Below are 23,867 nucleotides of genomic sequence, written 5' to 3'. Positions count from 1 at the left end.
AGTGGCGGTGCGGTCCCCTACGACACTGCGTAGTATCCTACGGTCTTGACGTGCATGCGTGCGTCGCTGCGGTCCGGTCCCAGGTCGACGGGCACGTGCACCTTCCGCCGACCACTGGTGACAACATCGATGTACTGTGGAGACCTCACACCCCACGTGTTGAGCAATTCGGCGGTACGTCCACCCGGCCTCCCGCATGCCCACTATACGCCCTCGCTCAAAGTCCGTCAACTGCACATACGGTTCGCGTCCACGCTGTCGCGGCATGCTACCAGTGTTAAAGACTGCGATGGAGCTCCGTATGCCACGGCAAACTGGCTGACACTGACAGCGGCGGTGCACAAATGCTGCGCAGCTAGCGCCATTCGACGGCCAACACCGCGGTTCCTGGTGTGTCCGCTATTCCGTACGTGTGATCATTGCTTGTACAGCCCTCTCGCAGTGTCCGGAGCAAGTATGGTGGGTCTGACACACCGGTGTCAATGTGTTCTTTTTTCCATTTCTAGGAGTGTACTTGTGCAGTTCCGCCTGCAATACTTCCCAGCTTCTGAACTTCTCCTCCGTGTTCTCATACCATTGCTTGGCAGTGCCCTCCATGTAAAAAAATATGTTATCCAAACACACGGTGTCATCCCATGTGTTAAATTTGGCTATAAGCTCATACACCTTCAGCCACTTGTTTGGATCTTGGCCATCGTCACCAGAGACACCGGAAGGATGTCTCATGTTGTGATACACAACTGCTGTCATCGTAGCGTCCTCTTCTTCTTCTGTCTCCGATAGATTGCGATCTGTTGAATATGTCTCCAACTCGGGTTTCTCGCCACGTCAAGGGCGGCTCTGTCGTGGCCTGATGGGAGCCACTGTGTCGTCGGTAACGTGAGCTATCACAAGTTCCAATGACCTGCGCCCCCACCAGAATAAAGTCAGGTAGAAGAAGGTGTAATTAGATGAATGACGAACACGTACTTCTCTTAATGAAGGTTTTTCGACACTTTCACATACAAGAGCTCGAAGCGAACTGCCTCCGGCCAGAACACATGCGTTATATCTACAGTTACAGAACATTTCAGTACAATGATTCTTGACATTTGTGGATACTTCTGAATGTACTCGAATTGAAATTGAAATCTTGCAGCTGAGGTGACGTTTGAACTCACGATCATCCATGGAACAGGCTAGTATCTTATCCACTACAACACGGTAACTGTGCTACTAAGCTTCTTCTGCGACAGTATTCAATCAACTGAGCAAGTCTCTTCCACTGATAGGTCGGTACCGATTATGACCATAGCTAGGGCTGAGAGGTTTAACATTAAAGATCTGTTACTTAGTATACAGGGTGAGTCACCTAACGTTACCGCTGGATATATTCCGTAAACCACATCAAATACTGACGAACCGATTCCACAGACCGAACGTGAGGAGAGGGGCTAGTGTAAACGGGTAATAGAAACCATAAAAAAATACACGGAAGTATGTTTTTTAACACAAACCTACGGTTTTTTAAATGGAACCCCGTTAGTTTTGTTAGCACATCTGAACATATAAACAAATACGTAATCAGTACCGTTTGTTGCATTGTAAAATGTTAATTACATCCGGAGATATTGTAACCTAAAGTTGACGCTTGAGTACCACTCCTCCGCTGTTCGATCGTGTGTATCGGTGAGCACCGAATTACGTAGGGATTCGAAGGGAACGGTGATGGACCTTAGGTACAGAAGAGACTGGAACAGAACATTACGTCCACATGCTAACACCTTTTTATTGGTCTTTTTCACTGACGCACATGTACATTACCATGAGGAGTGAGGTACACGTGCACACGTGGTTTCCGTTTTCAATTACGGAGTGGAATAGAGTGTGTCCCGACATGTCAGGCCAATAGATGTACAATGTGGTGGCCATCATTTGCTGCACACAATTGCAATCTCTGGCGTAATGAATGGCGTACACGCCGCAGTACATCTGGTGTAATGTCGCCGCAGGCTGCCACAATACGTTGTTTCATATCCGCTGGGGTTGTAGGCACATCACGGTACACAATCTCCTTTAACGTACCCCGCAGAAAGAAGTTCAGAGGTGTAAGAACAGGAGAACGGGCTGGCCAATTTATGCGTCCTCCACGTCCTATGAAACGCCCGTCGAACATCCTGTCAAGGGTCAGCCTAGTGTTAATTGCGGAATGTCCAGGTGCACCACCATGGTGATACCACCTAGTTCGACACGTTTCCAGTGGGACATTTTCGAGCAACGTTGGCAGATCATTCTGCAGAAACGCGATGTATGTTGCAGTGCTCTCCGATACACACAATCGAACAGCGGAGGAGTGGTACTCAAGCGTCAACTTTAGGTTACAATATCTCCGGATGTAATTAACATTTTACAGTGAAACAAACTGCACTGATCACGTATTTGTTTATATGTTCAGATGTGCTAACAAAACTAACGCGGTTCCATTTCTTAAAAGAAACGTAGGTTTGTGTTAAAAAACATACTTCCGTGTATTTTTTTATGGTTTGTATTAACCATTTACACTAGCCCCTCTCCTCACGTTCGGTCTGTGGAATCGGTTCGTCAGTATTTGATGTGGTTTACGAAATATATCCAGCGGTAACGTTAGGTGACTCACCATGTATTCCAAGCGGTGCAGACGTTAACTGCAAATCAACAATCGATGTTTGCTAAAGTACAATCTATAGCAACTGAACAGTCTTCCGCAGAACAAGACAAAGTTTATACTATAGTTCATACTGTAGCAGTAGAACTGGCAAGTCCTTCTGCTAAACAAGACGGTCTCGTTAAGCAGCAGAAACAAGCAAATTTGAAGCCAACTATGCAAGATTATATTGTATTGGTTGAGTCACTGCCAACAAAACAAGATTTTGAGAGTTTGAGATGAGAAGTAGATCATTTAATCATTCAGCAACGTGATCTTGCTACGGAAATGGCAGATCTTAAGCTGTCCCAGGAGAAAGTTCCTGAGGAAATCTCCAAAAGCGAAACCGAAGTAGAAAATGTTACCACAACCGTAGATTCTCTTGTGCCCAAATTGGAACCTGTTAAATCAGATTGTGTCGCAGTTATAGAAGACAGGGTGACACAGTGTGTTAATGGACTACTGCAACAAGCTGTGCAAAACGTTCAACTGGCTAATGCATCAGATTGCACAACGATTCAGATTGATAATGATGTGATAAGGCAACAATTTGGTCAAGAGTTCTCGAAGTGGAAAGACAATATAATCAAATCGGTTAAAGAGTGTTCCAAGTCACTAAAGGAAATAAGAATTCAGCGTCAGTAATGAGTAGCCCGACGCCTACGACAAGAAATGCACATGTGGTGTCTGACTCTGTTAATGGCAATATACCACCCAACAATTTATACGCCCAAATGTTAGGAGAAGCTCCTAAAGCACCGGTAGTTCCAAGCCTTCTGTCCCGAGAAGAAAACTGTTAACCACGTCGTTTTCATTCGAGGATTTAGATGTGTTTACCCCATACATGGACTGACGTACAAAAGATACGTACAAGGAGAAAGTAGTGAATCCGCCTAGGAGGATTTTGAGCGAGAATTCTTGAGTAGGTATTAGTCTACCGGAATTCAAGAACGACTGAAAAACGAGGTTTATAATCCAGAACCATTTTCAGTCAAGAGTGGAAACTTGCGTCGGTATTTTGAGGAGGACCTGAACAGAAGTAGATATTGGGATACTCCAGTACCACAGGTGGATATTTTGAAAACAATAATAATGGCGTGTGACGAGGGCCTCCCGTCGGGTAGACCGCTCGCCGGGTGCAGGTCTTTCGATTTGACGCCACTTCGGCGACTTGCGTGTCGATGGTGATGAAATGATGAGGATTAGAACAACACAACACTCAGTCCCTGAGCGGAGAAAATCTTCGACCCAGCCGGGAATCGAACCCGACTCCTTAGGATTAACAGCCTCTTGCACTGACCACTTTTTTTAAATCATGTTTCACAGATTCAACATACATAGAATATCATAAATCTATATAAAAACGTAAATAATATTTACATACAAGTTAAATGAAAGTGAAAAGAGAAAATTAAAATATCTGTATTCAGGCGGAATTGAACTCGCGACCTTCAGATTCAAAGTCCAGTGCGCAAACTTTTTTTTCTTTATTATTTAAATAAAAATAAAAACGCGGTTCCTCCGCTTTATGGTCCACCAACGAGACCACTCTTTTTTTTTGTAACAGAAAGGCAGGGTAAACAAACAATCTTTATTCGTACAATTGTGCTGTCCTAGGGGAAAGTATCGAGACATCTAAAACAATCTGGAAATCATAAAATATAAAACCAACGTAAAGGCCGCCCTCTTTTTTTTTAAGGCCACCCTCTTTTTTTTAAAGGCCACCCTCTTTTTTTGGGAAAGCAGGAAATCATAAAATATAAAATCAACGTAAAAGCCGCCTTCTTCTTTTTAAGGCAGCGCTCTGGTTTTTTTTAAAGGCTGCACTCTTTTTTTTCTGGAAATCATAAAATATAAAATCAACGTAAAGGCCGCCCACTTTTTTTCTTTTATTTTTTAAAGGCCGCCCTCTTTTCTTTTTAAGTAACATGAATAAAGAAATGACAATCCTAGTTATGGGCGGGAGTGAAAATGAAGTGATCATCTGCATCACAATCCCTGCAGCACGCGGTATCACATCATAAATCTGGCAAAAACCCATATAATCCTGACCATTTCTGCCAATGTTGGCGGCATTTATTTCTCCTGCGTCGACCATTCGAAGGACCATTATCTGAGGCCGTTTCGCAGTTTACCAACCACTCAGCTAACGGGAGCGGACTTTTGAAGAATATTAAGGCAAAGTCACCGGTCAAGCTACGTGAAAAACTCATGTATGCTGCCGAAGACAATGTCGAAGTCTTTGTCGTCGACACAATCGACCTATTAAACGAAGAGTTAAGAGCTACAAACCATGGGAATGGGTTGTCGACTAATGTAAACAAGAACTTTGCGTACCACCCAGGACCGAGCAGCAATAATAATAGTAGAATGCAGCAGAGCTCAGGCTTCCAAGCTCAGCATAACAGACAACAGCTGAACGGTGGCAAAAGATTGAATGGCAATGTGGTGCATTTCCAACTTTGCTGGGCGAAAAAGAAACCTAACGAGCGAAGATTCAACCCGATGCAAACCACGTTTCAAAATTACACAACCTACATAGTCAGAATAATCAACAATTCCACGGGAATAATCCAAACTGGTAACTACAAAATAGAAAACAGCAATTTTCAACTGTAAATGACTAGAGAGAGCAACGGCCAGTGATTACGGATGTCACTGACGAACCCAGAACCCATCCGTTAAATTAGAGACGACCGGATCGCGCCCCGGAGGATTGGTCGGGTGTGATGTAAGGGGCTCTGGCAAGAGAGTTGTTATGTTACAAGTCAATGACGGACAGAGACTAGTAGATGAACTTAAGCACTGTTTGAGAAGTTGAGATGACTCCGAAAACTACCAATCTTACCTGTGAGTAATTGTGAAGTTATAGGTGCAATCGGTACCACGGCACGGAAGGTAAAGATACAGACTCTTATTGAATTGAACATAGGAAAAACGTTATGCACGTTCCTAGTAATAAATAAACTAATAGAGGACTGTATTTTGGGTATTGAGAGTATTCGGGAGAAGGACGTAAAATTTGACTTCTCTGCGGGCTGTGGCTCTTTTAAGATTGATGATGGGAATGTGTGTGTGAAGCTGATCAGAGAAGTCTGTAGCGACAGAAGATATTGTCCGAGTTTAACAATTAAGCTTGTAAGGTGTTTCAAGAAGACTCGGAGATCAACTACAGAAGAGGTTTATCAAGAAAAGTCTGAATCTAACTGTTTGGACGATCGGCAGCGAAAACAATTGACAAAATGTCGATGTCTTTAGTGAAAAACCGGGTATAGTGAAAGACTATGTGTGTAATTTAGAAGTGCACGCACATAGTACATATTGTCAAAGTTTTTATCCTGTACCTTGGTGACTTCGACGATCTGTCGATGAAGAATTGCAACGAATGTTAAACTGGAAGTTGATTGAGCCATCCACAAGCCCATACTGTAATCCTTTATTGATTGTTCCTAAACCAGGCGAAGCTAGACTAGATTTGGGTGCAATGATCCAGAAAATATCAATGAGCTTAGACAGAAGTTTCATGGCAAGAAATTCTTTTCAACTTGTGATCTCAGAAGTCCTTACTGGCAGATAATGCTAATTGCTGAATCGAGGAAGTACACAGCATTTGTTTATGCAGGGAGAATCTGTCATTTTAAGGTTGTTCCATTTGGCCTAAATATTAGCTCTGGTGTGTTTATCCAGACATTGGAAGTTGTTTGAGGACTCGAACTGCGTAATAAACTTACGCATTTTGTTGATGGCATTCTCATTGGGAAGCACTCATTAAGCACTTGGCCAGAGTCATAAATGAATTTAGTAAAGCAGGGGTGTCAACTAACCTGCATAAATCTGATTTTTTACTCGAGCGGATCCGTTTCCTCGGGCATATAACAGACATTACGGGAATAATGCCGGATTCAGCAAAGGTGAGCGCCACGGAGAATTTTTCCATACCATCAAATACGAAGCAGTTAAAATCTTTCATAGGAACGACGACCTTCTATAGGCGATTTTTAAACAAACAGGTGATGGATGCAGAACCCTTACATTAACTTCTACGAAAAAACGTATCGTGGCGGTGGACAAATGACTTGCATTCCAGCTTATCAAAGACACCCTTGCGGATGCAAAATTCTTACACCACCCAGATATGACTTTGGTGTTTGGTTTCATGAGTGATTCATCGAGCGTTGGTTTAGGTTGCCGTTGGTTTCAAATCAAGGAAATCAAAAATCAGCCAACGTTGTGTACCATAGCTTACGCAAGTCGCGTGTTGTTACGTTGTGAGAGCGCCTACACCACCACAGAATTGGAAGCTTTAGCGGTTGTGTGGGCGTTACTTGTTTGGAGCACGCACTACCGTGTACTGCGGTCATCAAGCTCTCACATTCTTGGGTCAATACAAACTACTTCACGCTCGTCTATCACGCTGGACCTTGGCTTTACAAGAATATAATTTCAGAGTTGTATACATAAATGGACAACATAACCATCGCAGATGCTTTTGTCAAGACTACCTGAAGGTTTGGAAGATGAGGAGAAGCAACACAGGATCTTGCTGATGAAATATTTGGAATCCAGGAGATATTATTTATACATGTGTAGTAACCTATCTGTCCTCCAGCAACGCTATGGTCATTGGTCTATAATTTTGAATAAGCTGAGCCAGACAGACCAAGGGCAGCTCCGAGAATTTTTCAAGGTACTCGATAATGTTTTGTTCTACAGAAGGTCTGACACGTCAGGTAAGTCGTGCGTATGTATACCAGACGATTACGTGGAAAAGCTCATACTGAGCACTCACTATGTTTGGGGACATTTTGGCGTACTTAAATGGGCCAGGAAGATAGGTAGCCACTTTTACATTCCGAATATCAGGAGAAGAGTTCAGCAGGTTTTGAAGAAATGCAAAGCTTGTCAGCTGACTAAGCCTTGTAACAAAGGTGCACGAGATGAGATGCACTCCATCATTCAAAATAAGCTCTTAGATCTGATCTCTGTAGACGTCTGCGAGCCAGTTCTGAGGGCAAGAGGAGGCAGTAAATACATAGTTGGATTTTTGCATACGTTTTCTAAGTATGTAATGCTGTACCTAATTCGATCAGCCACCAGCAGATCCGTTATCAAGAAATTGTTTTCTGATTTTATTCCATATCTTGGGTAGCCAACAACGATTCTGACGGACAATGCAGCATTTTGACGTGTTATACTTGGAAGAAGGCTTCACGGGAAGCAAATATCACACGTGTCAAAACGTCATGCTACAATCCCGGGGCGAGTCCTATCGACCGTGTATTTAAAAAGTTAAATGGTTTTATGAGAACCTACTGCTCAACGATGCAAACCAAGTGCATTGATCTGTTGCAAGACTTCACTACAATCGTACATATCCTACCGCATACAACTACCGGTTATACTCCGGAAGAATTACTCCTAAATACCGAAAAAAATAATGAGTGGGTGCAAGCATTAACGAAGTACCCCGAAATAAGATCTCGTGGGAAGAAAAAATTCGTGATGCTTATCTCAACATGAAAGAGAAAGCTCTTGTGAGAAAGAGGAGACACTACTAGAGAATAAAGAGAAGACAATATTATAATGTTGGAGATTTAGTGCCACTGAGATCTCATTCGAGATCTTCACATCTGGAGAAGAGGACCAAGAAGTGGCAAAGAATATACCATGGACCAGATGTTATTATAAAACTGCCGCATCCAGGTGCACATCTGTTGGCATATTCAAAGACAGTGAAAATAAGGAGGCCCACCCCATCACGCGGGGTTGGTGCAGGAAACCCGAGATCAAATCTCTCCAATAGGCCTCTGCAGACCGGTGGTAATAATCGTATTTAGCAAAACAGCGAAAATTTGAAACAGAAAAGAGTGTGTAACCTCATAACGATTTAAAAATGTTCTATAAATAATTCTGTGCATTTTTTACATCTATGTCATGATCTGTGTAACTATATGCCCTGTAAATAGTAGTTATTTAAGTTATGTAATTTGTTTCCTGTGATATGTGTTGATAATAAGCCATCATTGTATGCCATGAACTGGTGTTCTAAAATGAGTGAACTTTCAGTCCAGATATAGGGATATAACTATGTGACTTAGTTATGGTTACTTTGGCTATGCTTGATTTTCTTTCAGTTGTTCGTACTGGTAGGATAATCTGCATATTGTTTTCCTTTTTTTTTTTTATTCTGCAGGCTATGCCATTTTCTGCAAGTTTCTGATTTTGTGTCTTAGCGTTAAGTGAGTATCGTGGACTCTTTCGTCTGAACAGGGTATCCTAACACTTTTCTTGTTCTTTTGTCCTTTGTTAGTCTAGTGTTTTTTGAACCTTCAAATCATTAGGTAATTTTTTCCCGTGCTGCTCAGGTTATGAGCATGTATGTATATATATATTAGATCACAGACGGGGAGCATTGTTGCTGTTTGACTGCGAAGGTAAAATTTGAAAATGTAATGTAACATTGTGTGTTGTGTTTTGTCGTGATTACTGTGTCTCATGCTAACTAGTGATTGTTCTGGACAGTATTCTTCGGAATTGTGTGAAATCGGCTTCAGCTATATAAAGACAGTGAACTTTGTTCCTGTGAGTTGATTTAGGCCTGAGTCCTGTATGACTATGAAACTCCAGTGGAAGTGTTGTCGATTGACAGTGATGTTGTGGTTTTTGTGATGTTAGGCACGCTAGTGTTACTATGCTAGTGTTACTACCCATCCTGCTCAGTCGCTAGTACATATGTGACTGTTTGAACCAATCTTCTCTGGAGAGTTCTAGTGTCAATTTTTGAATGTAACTGTGGATATTGTGCACAACGTATCTACCGTTGCGAAGACATATCAGAGTATATTGTTCTCACAGTGCTTGACTGTTTTTTTTTATTGTTTGCTGGACCATCTGGAGTGCAAGAACAAACACGAACCGAAGTGAACTGTTTATACAACGGAGCGAGTTGGGTAGAGTTGAACGATTTCAGATAGGCACTGTAGTTCGCTTTTCTGTCTTGGATCATTCTTTTGTACCTTGCTGCATGCCGCGAGAACTTCTGTCTTGGCGCTGTGAGGCCTCAGTAGTTGGTTCCACCCCAGTCTCCCGTCCTTCACTAACAGCTCCGCTTCTAACCACCTGACCAGCCGTCACCACCGACTAGCATTCCGTCCCGATGTCTTGCACCTTCTCACCATCCTGCTGTACCATCGGCATCATGCCGTCGACATCGTACCATTGTCACCGCATCGTCGACATAATATCCATGGTCTTGTATGAATACCTCCATTTTAGAAGACTCTTCTGTGTACCTTTAAGCGATGTTCTGTTTCAAATTTTGGCTGTTTTGCTAAATATGATTATTTCAACAGGTCTGGCGAAGCCTATTGGAGAGATTTGATCATGGGTTTCTTCCGCCAACCCCGTGCGATGGGGTAGGCCTCCTTTCCATCTTGTAAGAAAATAGTTCAAAATTGCTGTGAGCACTATAGGACATCTGCAGTTATCAACTCCCTCCATTATATAGCCTGCAACGAATAGATTAAAATCAAGAGGAAGTTACGTAATGACCTTACATAATATTATATGATAGTAATATTCCGGCTGCGAGTACCAGCGACGAGGCGCTACCGTAATTTGATACGACAACGCTCTTTGCTCTGAGAACAACGTTCTTTGCTGAAAAAGAAAAAGAGCATTTATGCTTTTTTGTAATTGTTGGAGATAAGAAATGCCGATTGGATATTGTCCCTTTTTGAGGTCAGGTAAGTTTGCATATAGAAGTAATTTGAAATGCAGAGGTCAAAATGTAATCGCGTTTATCAAGAATAAAAATTGTAGGTAAATATCTTTATGAACCTTTATTCGATGTTGGAACATCGGACTTTCATAAAAGCTGTTACTGTGTTTAGCAATAGTGATTTCTTCGCGAATTAACAACACTGGGCGAATCTGCTACTATCACGGTCTGAACGACGCGCAATATTTCGCCATCAGCGTGCAAGTTCAAGACATTTCCTAAGCACTAGTTTCTTAGAAGATACCATACTGCCACTGTTGTTCAAAGTTATCTTCCTGAAAGTGTTTCCAGAAAGGAAAATATTACGGCGACTGTGAATATTTTAGCTGCTAAGGGAGACGGCGTCTTCATCGCGAGTTGTAGCAGTTTTCTCCGACTTTGCCTGGCGGTCTCTGAGAACCGGAGAAGCAGAAATTTCCGACCGCCAACTCATCGTGTACCTAAACCGTCCTCTCCTTACAGCAGCCGCGAAGAAAAACACATTCATCTATAGTACATTTTTTCAGATAGATTGTATTAGACTGTTAAAAATTTTTATAATGTATGCATTTAGGCAAAAAAATCAAGAGAGAGTTTTTTTAATGCAGTACCTATTTTATCTTTGCCAAAGAAAGTCAAAGAGCAAGCAAGTTAATTAAATTTTCTTTTGTGAGTAGCAGTTTCATTTCATGACGTTCAAGCAAAACTGCAATAATAGTCACTCTGTTGATTTTTGTTGTTTCGAATTAGAGCATGCAATTTACTCCTACACCAGACTTCTGAACTGTGTCTGTTGAACGCAAATGTCGCAGAATGCTTAAATGGTAATCCATCACTTATCTTAGTAGTCGAGACTTCCTTAATGTGAAAAGTCATTGGTGCCAGAACGATCTTTGTCGAAACAAGAATATCTTTTTCTGGCGCATTTTTCCAAAAAGCACTCGCTCCACACACAGTTCAAATCTTTCGAACTGCCTCCTCTGCATTCACCCCTCTATTATACCAAAAGTAAATATTGTGTTGCAGATGTTACACCTTTTTCCAGTTGCGACCCAATTTTATAAACTCTAAACCGAAGTTCATGATCTTCAGGTAGGCAAAATCCAGAGCTGAACTGCAAGATGATAACTAGAACTCAAAATTCGAAAATGACAGTTGATACATAAACTGACAGCGTCGGGAGGTCTTCGTCTAGGCGGCGCCCGATTTCAGACAGCGGGTGGCGTCTGGCCGGTGACCGGTAGCCGCTGCAGAGCGAGGAAACGTTCGTGCGTAACCTGTTATGATCGCGACGGAGCCACGAGCTGTCCTGCGGAATTGCTTCTGGAAGTATTTGGTATTGCTGGTGGGTAGAATGTGAAGTGAATTATCTTCGATGTTCAATCAGACTCATAACTTTAGACGAGGGCCAAAATACGGTAAAAAAAAAAGGAGGTACAGTTGGAAGCGAACACGTAGCTATAAGTTTTGAATGCACGACGATTACCACTTTTTTTCTTTTTTTTTCTTTTTTTTCGATATAGTTCGTTGCGTTTGGTCTGGGCGGACGTCACAAGACATCCGTTCAAGTTCATCGTTGATTCTTTGACTCAGTTTTTTTTTTTTTTTTTTTATCACAGAGCGTACACAGTCCTCTGACAGAAGCGCTTTTTTTATTTCTTTATTTTTTTCCTTCTTTTTCTCATTTTGTTCGGTATTGTTCGTTGCATTTGGTCTGGGCGGACATCACAAGACATCCCTTCAAGTTGATCGTTGATTCGTTTTACTCAGTGTTTTTATTTATTTATTTATTTATTTATTTATTTATTTATTTATTACAGACGGCGAGCAGCCCTCTGACCGAACACGCTGAGCACCCGTGCCAGCTAAGCAACCGACCATGGGCGCACACAACACAACATTTCAGAAGTAGACAACACTTCTTCCGGACTTAGCGTTGTCAGGGGTGGTCTGTTTTAATGGCCACTTTAAATGAATGCCTTGGTCTCTGTGGCGGCCGGCCAGCAGTCAGTTTTTATGTCTAAGACTGTACATGCTGCACGTATATTACCAGTCTTTCCCTTTAACTTACACCTACGTCCATAAGACTCTCGTACCTCCCACACCGCTGTTGCACGCGTTTTCCATGTCGACAAAGAACATGAATATGTTATCGTTTTTCTTGCCCTACTTTCATTATCAAATTTGTCGTTAGTACTGTATCTCTGGTGCCTTTACGTTTCCTAAGCCAAACTGATGGTCATCTAACATTTCCTATATTTCTTATGTAGTCTTAATTTTCCATATTTTGCAGTTCACTCGTCCGGTACACAGGTCACTTCGCCAGCCCTAGCTGCCGCGTCCAGAATGAGACATTGATCTGTTGCAAGACTTCACTACAGTCGTACATTGTACACGTCAAAGGCTGAGCTAATCCGTTACTTCCGGCTGCCGACTCGTCGTAACCGCCCTTGCAGACAACCGCGGTGCACTGCGAAACAAGCAGCTAAAGCTTGGACGTAGGGTCTATACAGTACCTCTAAACAATCCCAACCCGACGTAGAAGCGCCAGTTTAAAAAATCTGCTTTAGCCAATCTTACGCTGCGATGTTATTGACTGTAGACCTCGAATTTGTCACGCGAAATGTAGATTCCTTCCGTTACTGCGAGCTATTTTCGAAGATAGAAGAAATCGGACAATACATGCGTTTTCACGTCTCTCAAGTATACCGTACAGGACTATGGCATAGACTACATTCCTTTTAAGTGTCCTTAGTTCAAGTAGAAAAGTAGCTCTCCTTATCTGTCACGTCAAGCATCAAATGACTGGAATATTAAACTCAGTTTTGGCTCTTGACAGAGAGCTAAGATCTACTACCACTGTCACAGGACGCCCACTCACTTCCGAACTCTCTCTTAACCAAATGTCTCGCCACATACGAACTCTCCTATGGTAACATTACCGAGTAGTTGTAAACATAAGTTTTATGCTATGGATCACTTTATAAACGCGGTACATCTAATTTTATTACGATGGTGGTCTCACCATTTATAAGTGAACAATTGAAGTATAGTTCAAACATATCGCCACAATGAAAAAAATACCAAGCAAAGAATCGTATCCATGGTGCCCCAGCCATCGCCTGTACCCGCCAGGCGCCATGTCACTGATATCAAATTGATAGGCTACTACTACTACGTGATCAGGTCCAGTGGACAGCACGCATCTACATGTTTCCTCCTTCAATGTATCCTGTCCATTGCTGCTATCCACCATTCGTCCACATTTATTGACACTTGGTTTAAATCTTCATGGAGTCCATTCCTCCAACGCTTCTTGGGTCTCCCTGGCGGTCTCTTCCCAGTAGGTGTGAAATCCAGGAGCTTCCGAGGCCATCAGTGATCCTCCATCCGGGCCACATGGCCGGCCCACTGCATTCGTTTGGCTTTCACAGCTCGTGCTATGTTGGGCTGCTGGTATAGTTCCTCAAGCTCTTGGTTGTATCTGACCCTCCATTCCCCTGTATCTGCATCCAGAACCGGACCGAAGATCTTCCGAAGCACTTTTCTCTCAAAGACAAGGGGCTTATGGAAGTCATGTTTCCGGATACTCCATGTCTCACAGTCATATAGAACAACAGGCTGGATCAGGGTTTTGTACAGTCGAATCTTGAACTGTCTGGAGAGAGATTTGGACCGAAGCAGTTGTACTAGGCTGTGGTAAGATCGGTTTCCTGCTTGTATTCTGGCATTGATCTCTGATTCACATGGCGAGTTCTCAGTGAAAAGTGCCCCTAGGTATTTAAATTCTTGCACTCTCTTGTAGGACTGGTCCCCAACCTGCAGTGATTGTGGATGATCAGCAGTCTGACAATGACCACGCGTCATAACGAGGTACTCTGTCTTGGCTTCGTTTATGTTTAGCCCAAATTTGCTGGCAGCCTCCTTTAGTGCTTTGGTCATTTGCTCCAACTCCTCTTCCGACCTAGAGAGAACAGATGTCGCCTGCATACGCTAGCTATGCCAGTCTCTTTCCTTCGATTTCAATCCCTTCGTTCTCTTGGAAGGTCTCGCGTACGATCTTCTCGAGGGCAAAGTTGAACAGGATAGGGGACAACCCATCTTCTTGCGTGAGTCCTGTCACAATTTCAGATTGATAGGCTTTGCTTTTCCAATAGTCGGATTACACTCACCAGATAGTTCAAATGGGAATCTCTGGAGGGAAGACGATGTTCTTTTCGAGGAATCTATTGAGAAGCGACATTTGAAGCTTACCACAGAAGGATTCTACCGCCAGCAACATACATCACGCGTAACGGCCGCGCTATTAAAAACTCGATCACGACGATTATGTTACCGTCACCATGCATAAAAAGTGTTGATGGTTCTACAGGCACATACAAGAGTCGCTGATAGTGTTAGGCTTTCTGGTGGAAATGCTGTATGCGATTTGGAATCAAGTCTTTCTGTTCAACAACATACCTATGTTGGATCCTATGGAGAAGTCTTTCAATGATTACAGCCACTAGTGAATAATATTTGTCGCTCTCTCGTATCTCGAAATGAGTCACCTTTTTCGAATCAATCTACTATAGTAAAATTCCAACATAGTCCCTACGTATCTTGTAACTGCTCCTCAATCTCTGCCCCGCCATCCCTGGAGCTTCGCGCAGATGATCGTTCCAATTTAAGCCGGGACTGAACAGAACTCGGAGAGCGCTATATCTACGAGATTCTGCAACCCGTGTAGAAGCAGAGTGAGCTAATGAGGCAGGACTGTGTTTTGACCAGTCTCCATGGCAACATGTTGTTGTAGCTCAGCCAACATTGGACGATGTGTAAGATCAGCGCCAAACGGAGCATGCCCTGCAACACATGGTAGTATAACAGACAGTACTAACAGTTTCTTATCAGGAAAATTAGGCAATGGAAATGGAAGAAGGACGAGGTTTTTGCTGGTGCATCACGATGCACTTCCAAACAGCTTTTAAGTACTACAGTCCGAAGCAGATCTGTGTCCCTCAGGGTGCATTCGCAATTGTCACCCAAACAATCTGTCATCTACATCTACATCCATACTCCGCAAGCCACCTGACGGCGTGTGGCGGAGGGTACCTTCAGTACCTCTATCGGTTCTCCCTTCTATTCCAGTCTCGTATTGTTCGTGGAAAGAAGGATTGTCGGTGTGCTTCTGTGTGGGGTCTAATCTCTCTGATTTTATCCTCATGGTCTCTTCGCGAGATATACGTAGGAGGGAGCAATATCCTGCTTGACTCCTCGGTGAAGGTATGTTCTCGAAACTTCAACAAAAGCCCGTACCGAGCTACTGAGCGTCTCTCTTGCAGAGTCTTCCACTGGAGTTTGTCTATTGCCTCCGTAACGCTTTCACTATTACTAAATGATCCTGTAACGAAGCTCGCTGCTCTTCGTTGGATCTTCTCTGTCTCTTCTATCAACCCTATCTGGTGCGGATCCCACACCGCTGAGCAGTATTCAGGCAGTGGGCGAACAAGCGTACTGTAACCTACTTCCTTTGTTTTCGGATTGCATCTCCTTAGGATTCTTCCAATGAATCTCAGTCTGGGATCTGCTTTACCAACGATTAACTTCATATGTTCGTTCCATTTTAAATCACTCCTAATGCGTACTCCCAGATAATTTATGAAATTAACTGGTTCCAGCTGCTGACCTGCTATTTTGTAGCTAAATGATAAGGGATCTATCTTTCTATGTATTCGCAGCACATTACACTTGTCTACATTGAGTTTCAATTGCCATTCCCTGCACCATGCGTCAATTCGATGCAGATCCTCCTGCGTTTCAGTACAATTTTCCATTGTTACAACCTCTCGATACACCACAGCATCATCTGCATAAAGCCTTAGTGAACGTCCGATGTCATCCACAAGGTCATTTATGTATATTGTGAATAGTAACGGTCCTATGACACTCCCCTGCGGCACACCTGAAATCACGCTTACTTCGGAAGACTTCTCTCCAATGAGAATGACATGCTGGGTTCTGTTGTCTAGGAACTCTTGAATCCAATCACACAATTGGTCTGATAGTCCATATGCTCTTACTTTGTTCATTAAACGACTGTGGGGAACTGTATCAAACGCGGAAGTCAAGAAACATGGCATCTACCTGTGAACCCGTGTCTACGGCCCTCTGAGTCTCGTAGACGAATAGCGCGAGTTGGGTGTCACACGATCGTCTTTTCTTTAACCCATGCTGATTCATACAGAGTGTCATCCAACAAAGGAAACTACGAACTATGAAAGCTCCGCTGACTTCATCCGACAGAGAACTCGATAAGACTTATACCCGAACTCTTCTGGTAAATCGAAAACAAATATCGTTCGCATGCCAACATCGAGCCTCTGTGGCGATCCTTTTTTAATATACAGGTATTGATCTATTGGAGCAGGTGGCCAGTTATCAAAGTGTCTTGCACAGACCAGTGTAAAGTTTCATTGCCCTTACTGTGGGAGAGCGATATCCCCCAGACTATTAGTTGCAAGAGAGGCTCCCTGTTTTGTTGTTGAATACATGGCTTTGTACACCGATATACATTTTGTTTATGCCGCCACGAGTTCGAGGTCTGTGTTAGGTTCTAAACTCACATTACATGTGAGAAAAGTGAATATCGTACATTGCTGCTGCTACCGCAACACACACACTGGGTGAGTTTAAATAACAGTCACAACATATCGGAAATGGAAGAGTTTTGCGGCGTTGTGGAGCGTTTCCTCATTCTGCAATCGTGTATGTGATCACTGTTTCGGTGCTAGCCATCCCCAGAAGGTGTTATCCCTCCACCAAGGCTTTTTCTCCATCTCAGACAAGCGATCTCAGTGGTAGTCAACAGCATGCTAGTGAACAGATGGGATGGAAAAGATACAAGCGACGTACTGCGAAATAAGCATTATAGTTGATAGTGCGAACAATTTTATCAATTTTACCGTAATTTCAACACTGACCAATGATGCGACAGGGCGCTCCCCAGTTTCTGTATCATCGCTACACCGCTCCTCCTCTGCTTTCCGAGTACTATTGCCAATGTAAATAAATGATTGCATTCATTGTTGATTCTCTAACATATATATTAAAGTATACCAAACAGCGATCTACATACATACTTCTAGCACTTCAAGCATAGTATGTAATTTAGAATCTTCCTCTATGTGGATGGGAGTCACAGGGCATAGTTTCATTCCTAGGATAAAGAAAAATATCCTCGTATTGTCTTTGACCCACCCGCCTTGCACCACTGCCACCGATTTAATCTGCAGCTGACCATAAGTAGACCGCAACATTCCACGTCTCGTGAAGGGATAGAGCGAGCCGAGTTCGTAACTGCCGTTCCCAACCCATCCAAGAGCACACATGTCAAGAAGGTTAACACCCCTTATCGGTGTACAGTAGTAGGTGTGAAATTGTTGCGATGTAATAGCAGATGGTTAAGGAGGAGAAGGAACGGGTGGTTTTTATGTGTGATGGAGCTCCAGGCAGACGTAGTTTGGAGCACTTTACATAGTCAACTACAGTATCAATTCTAAAGTATTGTTCTAGAGTCTAGGACCAGTACCAAGAAGGTACTGGTAAGAGAGAACATAAACAAATGCACTCCTAAGGCTACACGCTTCTCCACTTAAAACACGCCATAATGTTAGAGCGGTGCAGTTTCTGAGCTATTACACTCCTGGAAATTGAAATAAGAACACCGTGAATTCATTGTCCCAGGAAGGGGAAACTTTATTGACACATTCCTGGGGTCAGATACATCACATGATCACACTGACAGAACCACAGGCACATAGACACAGGCAACAGAGCATGCACAATGTCGGCACCAGTACCTTTCGCAGCAATGCAGGCTGCTATTCTCCCATGGAGACGATCGTAGAGATGCTGGATGTAGTCCTGTGGAACGGCTTGCGATGCCATTTCCTCCTGGCGCCTCAGATGGACCAGCGTTCGTGCTGGACGTGCACACCTTCTAGAGCACGTTGAGTGGCACGGGATACATGCGGACGTGCATTGTCCTGTTGGAACAGCAAGTTCCCTTGCCGGTCTAGGAATGGTAGAGCGATGGGTTCGATGACGGTTTGGATGTACCGTGCACTATTCAGTGTCCCCTCGACGATCACCAGAGGTGTACGGCCAGTGTAGGAGATCGCTCCCCACACCATGATGCCGGGTGTTGGCCCTGTGTGCCTCGGTCGGATGCAGTCCTGATTGTGGCGCTCACCTGCACGGCGCCAAACACGCATACGACCATCATTGGCACCAAGGCAGAAGCGACTCTCATCGCTGAAGACGACACGTCTCCATTCGTCCCTCCATTCACGCCTGTCGCGACACCACTGGAGGCGGGCTGCACGATGTTGGGGCGTAAGCGGAAGACGGCCTAACGGTGTGCGGGACCGTAGCCCAGCTTCATGGAGACGGTTGCGAATGGTCCTCGCCGATACCCCAGGAGCAACAGCGTCCCTAATTTGCTGGGAAGTGGCGGTGCGGTCCCCTACGGCACTGCATAGGATCCTATGGTCTTGGCGTGCATCCGTGCGTCGCTGCGGTCCGGTCCCAGGTCGATGGGCACGTGCACCTTCCGCCGACCACTGGCGACAACATCGATGTACTGTGGAGACCTCACGCCCCACGTGTTGAGCAATTCGGCGGTACGTCCACCCGGCCTCCCGCATACCCACTATACGCCCTTGCTCAAAGTCCGTCAAGTGCACATATGGTTCACATCCATGCTGTCGCGGCATGCTACCAGTGTTAAAGACTGCGATGGAGCTCCGTATGCCACGGCAAACTGGCTGACACTGACGGCGGCGGTGCACAAATGCTGCGCAGCTAGCGCCATTCGACGGCCAACACCGCGGTTCCTGGTGTGTCCGCTGTGCTGTGCGTGTGATCATTGCTTGTACAGCCCTCTCGCAGTATCCGGAGCAAGTATGGTGGGTCTCACACACCGGTGTCAATGTGTTCTTTTTTCCATTTCCAGTAGTGTAGTTGTCTGGAATGCAACGCTGTTAATATCCCAATGTAGGAAATATATTTCCAGTGTATGGCATACATCCTCCTTGCGGGTTTCTCTACGATGAACTATGGTGACAAACTGTAAAATGAGAAGTGACTTCCTGAAAACATCGATTCTGTGTGATTTTTTTTATTTCTATTTTTTTTTTTTTTTTTTTTTTTTTTTTTGTAATCAGTCTACTGACTGGTTTGATGCGGCCTGCCACGAATTCCTTTCCTGTGCTAACCTCTTCATCTCGGAATAGCACTTGCAACCTACGTCCTCAATTATTTGCTTGACGTATTCCGATCTCTGTCTTCCTCTACAGTTTTTGCCCTCTACAGCTCCCTCTAGTACCATGGAAGTCATTCCCTCATGTCTTAGCAGATGTTCTATCATCCTGTCCCTTCTCGTTATCAGTGTTTTCCACATATTCCTTCCCTCTCCGATTCTGCGTAGAACCTCCTCATTCCTTATCTTATCAGTCCACCTAATTTTCAACATTCGCCTATAGCACCACATGTCAAATGCTTCGATTCTCTTCTGTTCCGGTTTTCCCACAGTCCATGTTTTACTATCATACAATGCTGTACTCCAGACGTACATCCTCAGAAATTTCTTCCTCAAATTAAGGCCGATATTTGATATTAGTAAACTTCTCTTGGCCAGAAATGCCTTTTTTGCCATAGCGACTCTGCTTTTGATGTCTCCCTTGCTCCGTCCGTCATTGGATGTTTTACTGTCTAGGTAGCAGAATTCCTTAACTTCATCGAATTCGTGATCATCAATCCTGATGTTAAGTTTCTCGCTGTTCTCATTTCTACTACTTCTCATTACCTTCGTCTTTCTCTGATTTACTCTCAAACCATACTGTGTACTCATTAGACTGTTCATTCCGTTCAGCAGATCATTTAATTCTTCTTCACTTTCACTCAGGGTAGCAATGTCATCAGCGAATCGTATCATTGATATCCTTTCACCTTGTATTTTAATTCCACTCCTGAACCTTTCTTTTATTTCCATCATTGCTTCCTCGGTATACAGATTGAAGAGTAGGGGCGAAAGGCTACAGCCTTGTCTTACACCCTTCTTAATACGAGCACTTCGTTCTTGATCGTCCACTCTTATTATTCCCTCTTGGTTGTTTTACGTATTGACCCGTCTCTCCCTATAGCTTACCCCTACTTTTTTCAGAATCTCGAACAGCTTGCACCATTTTATATTGTCGAACGCTTTTTCCAGGTCGATAAATCCTATGAACGTGTCTTGATTTTTCTTTAGCCTTGCCTCCGTTATTAGCCGTTACGTCAGAATTGCCTCTCTCGTGCCTTTACTTTTCCTAAAGCCAAACTGATCGTCACCTAGCGCATTCTCAATTTTGTTTTCCATTCTTCTTTATATTATTCTTGTAAGCAGCTTCGATGCATGAGCTGTTCAGCTGATTGTGCGATAATTCTCGCACTTGTCAGCTCTTGCCGTCTTCGGAATTGTGTGGATGATGCTTTTCCGAAAGTCAGATGGTATGTCGCCAGACTCATATATTCTACACACCAACGTGAATAGTCGTTTTGTTGCCACTTCCCCTAATGATTTTAGAAATTCTGATGAAATGTAATCTATCCATTCTGCCTTATTTGACCGTAAGTCCTCCAAAGCTCTTTTAAATTCCGATTCTAATACTGGATCTCCTATCTCTTCTAAATCGACTCCTGCTTCTTCTTCTTTCACATCAGACAAATCTTCACCCTCATAGAGGCTTTCAATGTATTCTTTCCACCTATCTGCTCTCTCCTCTGCATTTAACAGTGGAATTCCCGTTGCACTCCACAAGTTACCACCGTTGCTTTTAATGTCACCAAAGGTTGTTTTGACTTTCCTGTATGCTGAGTCTGTCCTTCCGACAATCATATCTTTTTCGATGTCTTCACATTTTTCCTGCAGCCATTTCGTCTTAGCTTCCCTGCACTTCCTATTTATTTCATTCCTCAGAGACTTGTATTTCTGTATTCCTGATTTTCCCGGATCATGTTTGTACTTTCTCCTTTCATCAATCAACTGAAGTATTTCTTCTGTTACCCATGATTCCTTTTCAGCTACCTTCTTTGTACCTATGTTTTCCTTCCCAACGTCTGTGATGGCCCTTTTTAGAGATGTCCATTCCTCTTCAATTGTGTTGCCTACTGCGCTATTCCTTATTGCTGTATCTATAGCGTTAGAGATCTTCAAACGTATCTCGTCATTCCTTAGTACTTCCGTATCCCACTTTTTTGCGTATTGATTCTTCCTGAATAATGTCTTGAACATCAGCCTACTCTTCATTACTACTATATTGCGATCTGAGTCTATATATCTGCTCCTGGGTACGCCTTACAATCCAGTATCTGATTTCAGAATCTCTGTCTGACCATGATGTAATCTAATTGAAATCTTCCCGTATCTCCCGGCCTTTTCCAAGTATACCTCCGCGTCTTCTGATTCTTGAACAGGGTATTCGCTATTACTAGCTGAAATTTGTTACAGAACTCAATTAGTCTTTATCCTCTTTCATTCCTTGTCCCAAGCCCATATTCTCCTGTAACCTTTTCTTCTACTCCTTCCCCTACAACTGCATTTCAGATTTTAGTCCCCCTTTACATACTGCATTACCCTTCCAATATCCTCATACACTTTCTCTGTCTGTTCATCTTCAGCTCGCGACGTCGGCATGTATACCTGAACTATCGTTGTCGGTGTTGGTCTGCTGTCGATTCTGATTAGAACAGTCCGGTCACTGAACTGTTCACAGTAACACACCCTCTGCCCTACCTTCCTATTCATAACGAATCCTACACCTGTTATACCATTTTCTGCTGCTGTTGATATTACCCGATACTCATCTGACCAGAAATCCTTGTCTTCCTTCCACTCCACTGACCCCTACTATATCTAGATTGAGCCTTTGCATTTCCCTTTTCAGATTTTCTAGTTTCCCTACCACGTTCAAGCTTCTGACATTCCACGCCCCGACTCGTAGAACGTTATCCTTTCGTTGATTATTCAATCTTTTTCTTATGGTAACCTTCCCCTTGGCAGTCCCCTCCCGGAGATCCGAATGGGGGACTATTCCGGAATCTTTTGCCAATGGAGAGATCATCATGACACTTCTTCAACTACAGGCCACATGTCCTGTGGATACACGTTACGTGTCTGTGTGATACATGTACAATATAGGTTTCCAGAAGTGTATAGCCCCCACTGACCACATCGGATCACAGTTTAGAACTTACACTATGTTCGCATCAGTCCTATGTAAAATGATCATTAGTAACGGAGAATACCTCTCACAAAGTAAGATACAAACTTGTAGTAGCGGCTTTTGACATGTGAAATTACACCTCATGCCGCCACTAACTCCGTAAACAGGACGTATACACGGTGATTGCAGCAGTCCGCAGCTCGTGGTCTTGCGGTAGCGTTCTCGCTTCACGCACACGGGTTCTCGGGTTCGATTCCCGGCGGGGTCAGGGATTTTCTCTGCCTCGTGATGACTGGGTGTTATATGATGTCCTTAGGTTAGTTGGGTGCAAGTAGTTCTAAGTTCTATCGGACTGATGGCCATCGATGTTAAGTCCCATAGTGCTCAGAGCCAGCCATTTTCTTGATTCCAGTACCTCACAAGCACGTGTCAATAACTTGTAATCACCGTAATTATGAAACTGAAAACTCGATTTTATACACAACATGCAGGAGGGAAATGTACGTGGCATAAATTTTCATACGTCTAGAGGAAATGCCCCCCCCCCCCCCATGAACCATAGACCTTGCCTTTGGTGGGAAGGCTTGCGTGCCTCAGCGATACAGATGGCCGTACCGTAGGTGCAACCACAACGGAGGGGTATCTGTTGAGAGGCCAGACAAACATGTGGTTCCTGAAGAGGGGCAGCAGCCTTTTCAGTAGTTGCAGGGGCAACAGTCTGGATGATTGACTGATCTGGCCTTGTAACACTAACCGAAACGGCCTTGCTGTGCTGGTACTGCGAACGGCTGAAAGCAAGGGGAAACTACGGCCGTAATATTTCCCGCGGACATGCACCTTTACTGTATGGTTAAATGATGATGGCGTCCTCTTGGGTAAAATATTCCGGAGGTAAAATAGTCCCCCATTCGGATCTCCGGGCGGGGACTACTCAAGAGAAAGTCATTATCAGGAAACAGAAAACTGGCGTTCTACGGATCGGAGCGTGGAATGTCAGATCCCTTAATCGGGCAGGTAGGACAGAAAATTTAAAAACGGAAATTGATGGTTAAAGTTAGAAACTGTAGTGTTCGCTGGCAGGAGGAACAAGAGTTTTGGTCAGGCGAAAACAGGGTTATAAATACAAAATCAAATAGGGGTAACGCAGGAGTAGGTTTATAATGAATAGGAAAAATAGGAATGCGGGTAAGCTACTACAAAC

General features: G+C 43.7%; 1 protein-coding gene across 2 annotated transcripts in view; it reads left to right on the top strand.

The window, feature by feature from the left end:
* Positions 1 to 23,867, top strand: part of LOC126291892 (galactoside 2-alpha-L-fucosyltransferase Sec1-like) — a 182,412-nt gene that overhangs the window by 9,135 nt on the left and 149,410 nt on the right. The window lies entirely within an intron of this gene.

Source organism: Schistocerca gregaria, chromosome 9, assembly GCF_023897955.1.
Source record: "Schistocerca gregaria isolate iqSchGreg1 chromosome 9, iqSchGreg1.2, whole genome shotgun sequence".
Lineage (NCBI taxonomy): Eukaryota > Metazoa > Arthropoda > Insecta > Orthoptera > Acrididae > Schistocerca > Schistocerca gregaria.
This window is presented reverse-complemented; position numbering and strand designations above follow the sequence as displayed.